A 12058-nucleotide genomic window follows, 5' to 3' on the forward strand; every position below is an offset into this window, starting at 1 on the left:
GTTTCCAAGCCATTGAATGAAACTCTTCAACACTGAATTCATCCTTTTCACAAATGCCCCCTCCAACTTAACAGGTTCCTTCGCAAGGCCATGAAACATTTAAAATGTTATTTCCCCAACTGATTTGCCAGGTACTAGGTTTGGGCATATTGATGGGATTAGATTCAAACACTAGTATACTCAGAAGTATATTACAAAGCCCTATGGAGTTAGCAATTAAGCTTGTCCCATGCAATATGATAAGCCTGATGGTGGCTCAGTCAGCAGGTGCTATGACTTTCTCAAAAAAAAAAAAAAAAACTTGTGGACTAAGTCTTTAACACAAGGCTTTGGGAAACATTTAAGATAAAAAATTTGACACAAGCTGGGAGTTTGGCCTAGTGACAGAGTGCTTACCAAGCATGCATGAAGATCCTGGCTTGATTCCTCGGTAACACATATAGACAAAGCCAAGTAGTAGAACGGTAGCCTTGAAAAAGCTCAAGGACCCAAGTTCAAGCCCCAGGACTGGCAAAAAAAAAAAAAACTGACACATCTGTCCCTGTTCATTTCAGACTTACTTAGGCAGCCCTTGGTCACAGAAGTCAAGTCCTTTATATGAAGAATGTATGAAAGGATACATTGCTTTGTTCAGTTTTGTGGTTATACTCTGATTGGGAGAAAACTCAGTCTTGAGTGGGACACCCAATAAAAGGACCAATTCTAGGTTTTGATTGTGGGATATTTTTAACCTAGTAGGTCATACAACCCATCAAACACTGCTGGGAGTGTAAGTCATAGATATACCACTGAATATAAGCAGTCCAGAGTACACAATACACCTCTACACATAGGCAGACTATACATTGTCTCTTTGCACTAGTTTTCTCAATATTCTATTTGCTCTAGATCCAGGAAGGAAAAAGATGCCAATGGCCTCAGGGAATAGGATTTAAATGCCAGACCAAAAGGATGTTCAAATCTGCACACATCTCATAACAAACATTTGCTACAGAAGTAGTAAAGAACATAACAAAGGACAGTCGATCATCAATAACCCACCTGAACCCAGGGACTTATTTTACAACTGAGGTTAAATGATTCCCATGAGATTACAAAGTGCTCTAGTGCTACAACCTGTAGACTTCCAGAAATTTCCAAATTTGAAAAGGAATCTTCCTGCATACTTATACGCCAGTGTGGCGCTCTCTTCCACAATGCCATCTACAAATTGGCCCCCTGGCTCAATCATGCACTATCCAAGACATCAAATGTATGGTTCGATAACCAAAATTGCACTTGTCATGAACTCTTATTCCCAATGGCTTACTTTGGGAAGTGGTGCTTAAAAGAGATTTGAAATTACCATGAATGGTTATCACAACTTCAGAAGGCAATTTCAATAAACCTAGAATTAGGTTATTTGTAGGTCTTCCTAATCTCAAAACTAGAATCTGGCAAGGAAATTTTCAGTGTGCCTTACTGAGAATTAGCTTTATGATGAATGAGCTGCTACTAAATGGTGACAGATATCAGTATATTTAGAAATCAAGGGACTGACCAGAATAACTCCACTGCACATCATTTGGTTCCTCAGTCAGCAACAGAGTTGTGTCCTAGGTGCCTCTAGAAAGTCCTTTTTCATAAAAGGGCCTTTATTTAGTGTAACATGACCCTTCATTTTTTACTCATTCCATTAGTTTCCCTTGATCCCTCTCCAATGAGCTACTTAAGTCTATTTCAGGATCTGCTTTGAGATACCATTTCAGCAAAATTAAGAACACACCATCTATGTAATCACAGATCTAGATTTCATCCAGTTTGATTGTTGTCCAAGATAACGCACTCAAAAACTGGCAATTCACATGAGGAATGTTTTTTGTCATGCTACAAATTGCTTCCCAGAATGTATTTACAAATAAAGCTTTTTAAAGCTCTTCAGTTCAAAATATTGAGGAGACTCTAGATGAACTATAAGCTTTCAATATCATTGATCACATTGGCAAGACTAAAACAGACCATCTTAGTCTTAAAATACTTTAAATCATGAATGTAACCAACCCCTCTATGTTATCCTGACAATAAAATACAATTTAAAAAAGAAAAAAAGTATTCTGTAAGCCCCTCAGACCATGGAGGAATTACTGTGACCATTCCTTAAACTTCCTTACTGCAGTTTTAAGGGCAATCTGGAAGGTATTTCCACACCATGAAATAAGCCTTTCCTCTAGGCTATGCTTATCTCTGGATCTCCACCCTCAACCTGGGGCATTTTACCTGTGCCAACTCAATGCATTGACAAGTCAGAATGTGGTCTGCTGTGTCCATTTGCTTGAATATTCTAGTGAGCATCCATGATTCTATCCCTGAAACTCCAAGTACAATCCTCAATTCTTACCACTTTGGGAAGCAGCATCACCTCATTGGAACAAAAGCTTATTTCCTGACAACTGCTGCAGATTTCCACACCGGTTAAATAGAAATGGTTCTTGAAGTCAATGATAACCCAAAGCTGGGTCTCTGTGGCCCATGTCACAGCCAGTAGAATCTTTGAGATGCTCAAATCTAGAGAACACAGACAAAGTAATGTTCTAATGAACCTAGGGGGAATTACCTAGGAGGGTTCATTCCATATTAGGCAGGGCATCCTACTAAGGTTCATCCTGAGAAGCTGCTCATGTCTTGATGTTTCTATCATTCCAGAGCATCTACTGAGGTTACCTATAAGATCAGCAACAATGCTTATCTACAACTCCAAGCTGCTTTATAACATGCCCTCCTCTGATCTATTAGATCAAATAGTCCCAACATCCTGGAGATAAAGATCCTGAGATCTATGGTAAACACCAACACTTAAGATGTAGACCCACAGACTTCTAGAGCAAGGTCAAGCCTATGGTGCAGAATTATTGCCATCTGAGAAACAGCTGATAATCTCTCCTAGAGCCCAGTAGTGGAGTCCTGAATATGGAGATAATTTTCTCCTTGAAACTCCTGAAACTCTTGAGCTAGAGAAAAAAATCATGTGGAACACTGCATTCTTCCTAGGCTTGCATTTCTATAGTTAATAATGTCACTATTTCATATAGGAACCAGGCAGCCAATTATGATCTCTTACTACCCATTCTCAAAATATACCTGTATTCAATTCCGAAGTGAACATGAGAGTCTGACTCTTCTGCCCAATATGAATGTTTTTCCTGTTGGGTAAGTACACACCCTTATCCTGGTACCGGTAATAGCATCTTGGCTGCAGACCCCTCATTTGCTTTCTTCTGTCTTCCAAGACACTTTTCTCCCATCAGATCATTTCTATGACTTTGACTTCCTTCTCTTTACTCCCAGTTATACACTTTGGTGTCTCTTCCCTGACATTACTCTTATTTCAACACCAGAATATATATTGGACTGCAGGAACATGTCCAGGGCTCCAAGCTCTAGAGAGATGTCACTAGTCATCTGAGCAGGTAGAGGCTCATGAATGCAATTCATTCCTCTAGCCCTTGGTTTGCATTCATATGCAATGTAAGGAAAAGTCAAGCAGTATTGATAAGCCTATCATAACCACATGTTAAAAGGCAAGTTAAGACATTAGAACAGTTGGCCAAAACGAAATTCTAATTGGTATGGAACCCATCCAGAATTCCACTGTCTGGGCATATAATTGAGGTTAACTTCATTTGGAAAAAACCATACATATGGAGTGGGATGCATTCGTATACCAACAATACAAGACCAATTACAAACTATTTCCAACTAGAAGTAAATCATCTGCTGTGGCAGATGGTCAAGATTTGGGTCATACATAAAATCTAAGCCAAGTACCAGCAGCCATGCCTATCATTTTAGTTACTTGGGAGGCTAAGGATCTGGAGAATCATAATTTAATGCCAAGCTGAAGGGAAATTTTCACAGGATTCCATCTTCAAAATAGCCACCAACAAGGTAATGCAGGAGGTGTGACTTAAGTGGTACAGCACCAGCCTAGCAAGTCTAAGAATCTGAGTTTAAGTCCTAGTACCAACTTTCCTCCATGCCACCAAAACAGAAGAGTTGGTAGTTGTTATCAGTTCTACAATGCAGCCTATGAAGAAATGGACACATGGAGAATGAAGAAACTACAAGTGCACCCACACATTAGCCCTGGAACCCTTGGATAAGGTTTCAAACAATGTAACTCATGTCTTGTGTGAGGGATAAAGGATCCCAACAATTTACACAGACATATAGGCAGTCGCCAGTGGCCTAACTGACCAGACATCCATCTAGAAGAAAAACCAAAAAAGTCAGTTAAACATTTTGTAAGAGAAATATAGATGTAGTGCTGCACCAGTGAGGATGTAGCATGAACTTGTCATATTAATCCCCAGTAGAAAGGCATCATTACAGGGAAGGATTAACTTTTCCCTTCATCTGAGACTGCAGGATACAGCCACACTGCACTGATGTTTCTCTTCTGGAGTTAGCAGGATAGGAAGACCATTAGTACACCCAGCATTAAGGCCTGACGAGTTTCTGTGCCACCTTCTGTTCAATCTTTTTCCCCCACAGGCACTATCTCCATTAAGTCTTTTGAACTTTTTACTCCAAAGAGCCCCAATGGACAGAACTGCTTCCCATTCTGTGAATGCATACCATAGACCTGCATTCACAAAGCTCACCATAGACAATGAGTCTTCTAGGAGACTCTCTGAAATACATCTAAGTTTTTTATGACTTTCCAGTCTCTAAGGTGCCTTGCTGCTCTAACATCTACTCCTCAGATTTGGTCAGAGAAATAAAGTACTTCACAGGGCCAGGAGCATTGCCTAGTGGTAGAGTGCTTGCTTAGAATGCATGAAGCCCTGGGTTCGATTTCTTGGTGCCACATACACAGAAAAAGCTAGAAGTGGTGCTATGGCTGCAGTGGTCGAGCACTAGCCGTGAGAATGCCCAAGAACAGTGCCCAGGCCCTGAGTTCAAGCCCCAGGACTAGAAAAAGTATTTCCCAACTATTTTTTGTATTTTATTGTCAGGGTAATAGAGAGGTTACAGTGTTACATTTGTCAGAGGGTGCATTACTTCTCACACATTGATACCTTCTCATGTTTGTCTCTATTTCTCTCCCCCCATGGCAAACATTTTTTAAAGTACTTCACTTCTGCCATCAGTTTTAACCCATCCAATCCCACATTCCCTACCAAGGGATCAATAAGCATACAGTAGAGCTTTCCTTCAAAGAATTGCTGGTCTATACTTTGCTTAAATTTTTGGAAAAGGAGCTACAGAATACAGCATGGGAAAGCCATCTGTGGATCATCTTTAGTAACCAATGTTGCACCTAAATGTAGCTTCTCATGAATGTGTAAGATCCTGATTAAGATGAAATTTACAGCTAATAGAGTTCATTCTTAGATTGTTTGATTCTTGGCTTCTCCAGGGATAGCCAAGTCAGCATGTGGGAGAAATCATTTCCTAGAGCTAACGAGCACCAGAGCCACTTGCACAGGCAGTGGAACTGGCCAAGTTTCAGGTTTGTCCCAGCACACTTATGTGTTAGTTATCCAGAACAGTGATACTCCTCTTTATGGGGGAGGAACATTGCTTGAATGTCCGAGGGTAATCAACTGTCGGAGTCCTTTGTCCCGGAGCCCACTCCACTAATAGGAGGGATGGGGAAAAACGCACCCCGACGAGTCCAAGCCACGAGAGCCCACTGTCCTACCGCACTCAGCCTTCCTTCTCCAGCCCACGAACAGAGACCCACGCAGCTTCATCAAGGCAGGAAAATCTCTAATAACCCCCCCTCCTCCTTATATTGTGCCTATCAGCACAACAGGTGGGCAGAATAAAGAGGTCCACTTGTTTACCCCTACTACAGGTCTCAGCAGAAAGTTATTAGACATGGCGTTACTCGGCCCCCGACAATCAAACCCTCAGCCCTTGATGATACTCAACACCAACACAGAGCCCCAGAGGATGAGGAGCAATATGGAAATGGTGTCCCATTTGGAAATGAACCAATCAGCTTAAAATCCAGGTGAGTAATTGAGATACCATTTACCATGTGGTTTTGAAGCAATTTTAGACTAGATCCAAAGTCAGGTAAGAGACTAGAAGTGATTATGCTAAATTAAAAAGCTTGGACATAATTAGCCCTCTGAACTAGACCAAGTGAGTCTTTCACCATGACGTGGAGAAACAGCTCAGTGAGGGACTCAAAGACTCACATAAACAGCACTCTGGAAGATCCAGTTTCAACTACACATGTATGCCCTTATAGTAGTCATCCATTGCTCTGCAAGAGCCCCTATTAAAATCAATTGCTCCTTCAAGCTGTACATCAGTCATTCTTCAGGCCATTGGCATCAGTGCAATATGGAAGCTTATGATTCTTTAGGCCTCCCAATAACATTTCTCACAAGCCAAGAAATTAGGTGATCCACTATTTCCTAGTTCTATTCAAAATACCTTGCATAAATTTTAATTCGGGTTTGTATTTCAAGACAGTCAACCAATAGATTCCATAGACAGAAGATGAAGATATGGAATTCCTGCAGAACCTGTGTTCTACACAGACTACCATAGCCCCCTGAAATGTTCATTCCCAGGTTAACTCATACTTCCACATGGGTTTAGGGAGCAACAGCCCAATTTGTAGTAAAGTACACTCATAGCTTCAAAGTATAATTATGCAAATATGTCAAATGAGTTACAGGTAAGCAGAAGAAAAAAAAGCAGATATAGAAGCAGATACAAGCCTTCAAACTCCACCTTGGTATAGTCACTGAAGAAAATTGAGGGTATATATAATCACTTAAGAAAATTGAGGGTATGATATTAAATGGATCTTGACTTCTAGTATTCAGTCAGTTTAAATCCCTGGTGCAAAATTTAAAGCCCCTCTCAAAATTTTAGTTCTTTAGCCACATGAGAATCCAAAGTAAAAGAGCTCCAACAATTGACTTCATTTGCTTATGTCTTTTAAGTTTTCACTAATTCCAAGTATGATCAAGTGGACAAGCACATACAAGGCCAACCACCTTCTCCCCAGCCTTCAAAGCATACTAGTGGAATCCAAAGGCTGTCATAGCAGAATTAACTTCTAGCTGAATATAGAAGAAATTTGAATTCTCAAGAATAGAGAATAGAATTCAGTTCAGTAATGTAACTCAAGATATCGGGTAGTCCTCTAGGCTACAGGATTATTTAAGTTATGGTTTACAAAAGATCCAGATAGGTCGTTTACATCTAGAACTAGAATCCATCTTTAATACGGATTTATAGGATATACATAACTAGCTAGCGATGGATTGAAGATTTAAAATAGGACTACTTGACCTATTATGGACAAGTTAGATATATCTCATATTCTTGATAGCTTTTAATTCTCGTTCACTCTGAGCCAACACTCCTATGTGAAGCATTTTTAAACCAGCCCCTCATGTTTGACTTAAGACAGAAATTATTTGTTATTACTTGTAAGCCCATGTGTCACATTAAAAACCTGAGTGCCAGGCACTGGTGATTCATGCCTGTAATCCTAAGCTACTCAGGAGGCTGAGATCTGAGGATTGCAGTTCAAACCTGGCCAGGCAGGAAAGCCTGTGAGATTTTTTCTCCAGAAAGCCAGAAGTGGAACTGTGGCTCAATGTTGTAGAGGGCTACCCTTGATCAAAAGGAGTTCAGGGGCAGCACCCAAGCCCTGAGTTTAAGCACACACATCCTCAAAAGCGCTTAAGTAACACAGCATTTGTTAATGTTACTGTAAATTATGCTTCATTTGAATTTAGATTGTTGCAGTATAATTATGGTTGTAACTTATTAAACACTATAGCTTTCCCTTGCGTTGCACCTCAACATTGCAAACTGACAGATCATTTGTAGTATCAGATCATTTGAAGTAATATCAATCTACCAAAGATCAGAACCCAGCTGGTCTTTCACCAAATCTAACTTGGGGGTCCCTCCAACCTTATACACTCATTTGTTAAAGAGAGGTACTCAACTGCCTGGAAAGTCAATTACATTACTCCTTTCATTCCAGCATTAGACCCAACCCTAAACTTCCTATCCAAGGACAGGCATGTATTACTGAAAGGTTTGTCCCTCAAGAGTTACCAGCCCAAAGTTTCCACCTCTATACTTTCTCAATGTCTTAAGCAAAGAAGAAATTGAGGGGCCAGAAATTTGGCCTAGTGGTAGAGTGCTTGCCTAGGATGCATGAAGCCCTGGATTTGATCCCTTGGTACCACATACATTGAAAGAGCCAGAAGTGGTGCTATGGCTCAAGTGGTAAAGTGCTGTCCTTGAGAAAGCCCAAGGACAGTGTGCTCAGGCCCTGAGTTCAAGCCCCAGGTCTGTCAAAGAGGAAAAAATTCAGCATGGATGTGAGGACTAGAGGCATTAATATTGACAATGATCAATGCCAGTTCTGAAAGCAATGCTGGAGGGGAGATTAGAGAGGCCCAGTGACACAAAGGTCATGGGGGAGCCAACCTAATGGGGTTTGTTCTCTTGTCCTCTTCAGAATTGTGCAGGGCTGATCTGGAATATTCACGTTAGGGCTTCAAATTTATCTACCAATAGGGGGCACTTGGCAACCATAAAGGGAAAAGGCTTCCCTGAGGGCCCCCCCCCACACACACACACAGCACTGTAAATGCTTTCTCAGTGGGAGAGATAGGGGTGGGAGTGGGGTACACTCTGAAAGGCAGAGTCAGGGGGCAAGATGTTTGTCCAATTTTATAGTCTTCTGGAGCACAGGTGAGCCACAGCTATCCACTGAGGGGTTTAAAAGACTGGTTCTAGTTTTCCTTTCAGCTATAGAACTTTAATTCTTGAATTAAAAGAGCGTCTCACATGACAGACTATCAATCAGAATCACCAGAGAAATGAGCTCAGGAAGAACAAGAAAAGAGCCAATAGCTGGAACCCATTTTAAAACATAGCAGTTTTAATGGAAGAATTAGTGATCATATGTAAGCCAGTAACAAGTGTCCCAACTCTTAGTTTTCCTAACTAGTTTACAATTTGAAGCTTTTGTTGTAAGAAAATGACAAGAAAGTTAGCATCCTAGAATAGTCTGTTTGAGACAACCTTGGTTTTCTGACCTCTTCCTCCTCTTCAATATCTGGCAACTAGGGGAATACATTGGAAGTTAGTGACATAAATCTACCATCTAATTCAGCCATACTCTAGCTTTCCTGTTTAATTCATGTAGGGCTGTTATCAGCAAAGCACAACCATCTCTGCTGTAAAATGGTTACTTATAAAGGATGCACAAGAAAATGAAGGCAACAGCTGGTACTCAGAGATAAACCAAGTCAGTCAGCAGATTGGAGGTTATATGATAAATAACAATAACAAGAGAGGGAACAAGTGAATGAACAAGGTGGAAAGAAACACAGGGCCAGTGAGGAAACCTTGCTAGCTAATACCTGGTACTTTGTGCTCCCAACTAGCTATTCAAGAGGCAGAGTTGATGGTAAGGCATGCTAGGGAGTAGGGGAGGTCTTCAGTAATTCTACAATCTCTTTTCACAGTAGAGCTAGCATCCAGCTTTGGAATCGGACCTGGGATTTAAAAGTGACTGCGTTTAATGAGAAATCATAGTATTTCCATAGTATTTAAATGCCTGGTACATTTCTCAGCAATGGTCCTTGTACTTGGAGTCCTAGACAGGCATTTAAATACTCTCCAATTAAGTCAGTTTAGGTAGAAACTGACTATGGAAATAGTATGATTTCCAGTTTATGAGGTGAGACATACTCATTGCCTCACTAATCAGACAAGTATTCTGTTAAAGTGAACTTAGATCCAACTACTCAGAAGATACTGTCAGATAAGCAGCAACCTTTATCTGGCCTTATTCTGAAAGCCAGCCCAGAGCAGTCTGGCGCGGTTATGCCCCAAGTCATAACAAGGAAACAGGCAACAGCTACTCCACCCTTGCTCCCTATTTGGTTACCGAGTCTGATGCAAACATGTATATGACCAAGCTCATGACCAGTAACCCACACCACACCAAACTTCTAGTCACACAATACAAGCCCTGTATTTCCTTTTGACATGTGAGTCAGCATGCAAACAGGACTTCGTGACACAGGAAGTGAGTTCCCTAGACATGTCTGACCAAACTAGGACTGACATCCACCAGACTATAGTATTGTTTAGCTTCTTGCTACTTAAATGACACTAAATCCTTGGTCACATAAAGCATCAGATGAAATATTTGTTCTAGGGGCAAGTTGTAGCCAATTATTTCATGAGTAGTTTAATTGTCTCTGCAGGGACAAAAAACCAAGTGAACCGTTTCCAAGAATAAGATTTAGCAGAATGACAATCTCTGACCCTGGCTTTTCCTCTATTAAGTTAGAGGCCTATAAAAGTAGTATCTCCTGTGGACTAGATGAGCCAGTGTATGGAATAATAGCCAAGTTACTAAGCCCTTAGGACATTTTTATTACCTGGCTTCTTACAAGCTCACTAGCATAAAACAATAACCCCAATCTACTTGAGTAGGGGATACAAACCTAGCTTGAGTTTTTGGAAAAAAAAAAATAAGACAGCTGAGGAAATCACAAGTGTGTATTCTGAGATCTGAACTTTTCCAAACAATCCAAGAAAACATAAAAGAGGCTAAATTCAAACATAGTCTTTACTGTCCTAGGCTGGACTATTAAGAGGACCACGTTCCTAGTAGTGCATTTCTAATTTGAGATCCTCCTACTTCCTTAACTTGGATAACCTCTGGTCATTGGGGACCAGTTTGAAACACCCACAGGTGCTTCTGGTCTCCCTGGATCAAATACCAGCCAGTCAAGATAACTCAGAGGCCGGAAACAAATGTGTAAACTCGTTTCTTCATGTGTAAACTGCAACTTCTTCACAGATCCAGAGATGGCAAGTCAAAGTTCCCCAAGTAAACTTTTTACAGTACAGAATTGAGATGTGAAAGGCTGAAGACACAGTGTTGGTCATGCTGCTTACTGAAGTGTAGTTTACATCAGCAAAAACAAAAAAGCAAGATCAAACCTAGAAAGTGTTTTCCACGCATGGACAGCCAAAGAATTGGAAGTGAAATCTATGGCCACCAACAGTAGGTCAACAAGTTCACTTTTTATAGATGTGGTAGTTAAGCATCGTGACAAAGTAATCCCTGTCCTGTGGTACTGAGCACCACTTCTAGGTAGATGCTGGATACCCAAGCAAAAACCCAAAGAATGAGTAGCACCCAAAGCAGTCTTAGAACTAAGACAGAATGTGTGCTGGTAAGAGTTGAGTCACAGGCTGAAGTCATAAGCAGTGGTGCAGGATAGATGGGAGTTCAATCACAACACAAATCGCACATCAGGCTGAAGCACATTCACTGTCCCCCCCAAAGCAAACAGCCTCCAGTGTGGCCATTGGTTGACCTCGAGTCTTGCTCTTTCTAAAAGACATGAAAGGGTATCAATGTATGTGAATTAGTGCACCTTCTAATCTGGCAAATATCATGTAACCCTTCTATTACAATAAAAATATATGGAAAAAAAACAGTTGACTGGAGAAGCTTGCTATTTTTTACATTTGTTTATTTGAATCAGGGAAAGGGAAGGGGAAAAACAAGACAAAGGACAAAGGGTGAACCAGTGTAACAGCAATATTCACAAGACAATATGCTGGAAATGAACTGTACAACTTAGGAGGTGAAGGGAGGGAAAGTAGAAGAAAAACATCAGAAAGGGAAACAATGTCCGACAAGTAATGTACTAACTACCTTATGAATGTAACTATAACCCTCTATATCACACTGACAAAATTTAAATTAAAAATGAAAGACCAAATGAACAGAAGCTGTGGGCTCACACCTGTAACCCTAGCTACTCAGGAAGCTGAGATCTTAGGATCATGGTCCAAAGCCAGCCTGGGCTGGAAAGTCCATGAGACTCATCTCCCATTAAGAACCAGCAAACTAAAGGGGTGCTGTGACCCAAATGACAGAGTGCTAGTCTTGAGCTAAAAGTCTCAGGGATGTTGCCCAGGCCCCGAGTTCAAGCTCCACAACCAACAAAGACCAAAAATCTACTGTACAAACTCTAGAAACAAAGAAAAAGGT

The sequence above is a fragment of the Megascapheus bottae genome, chromosome 13 (assembly GCF_031878675.1).
Source record: "Megascapheus bottae isolate mThoBot1 chromosome 13, mThoBot2.hap1, whole genome shotgun sequence".
NCBI lineage: Eukaryota > Metazoa > Chordata > Mammalia > Rodentia > Geomyidae > Megascapheus > Megascapheus bottae.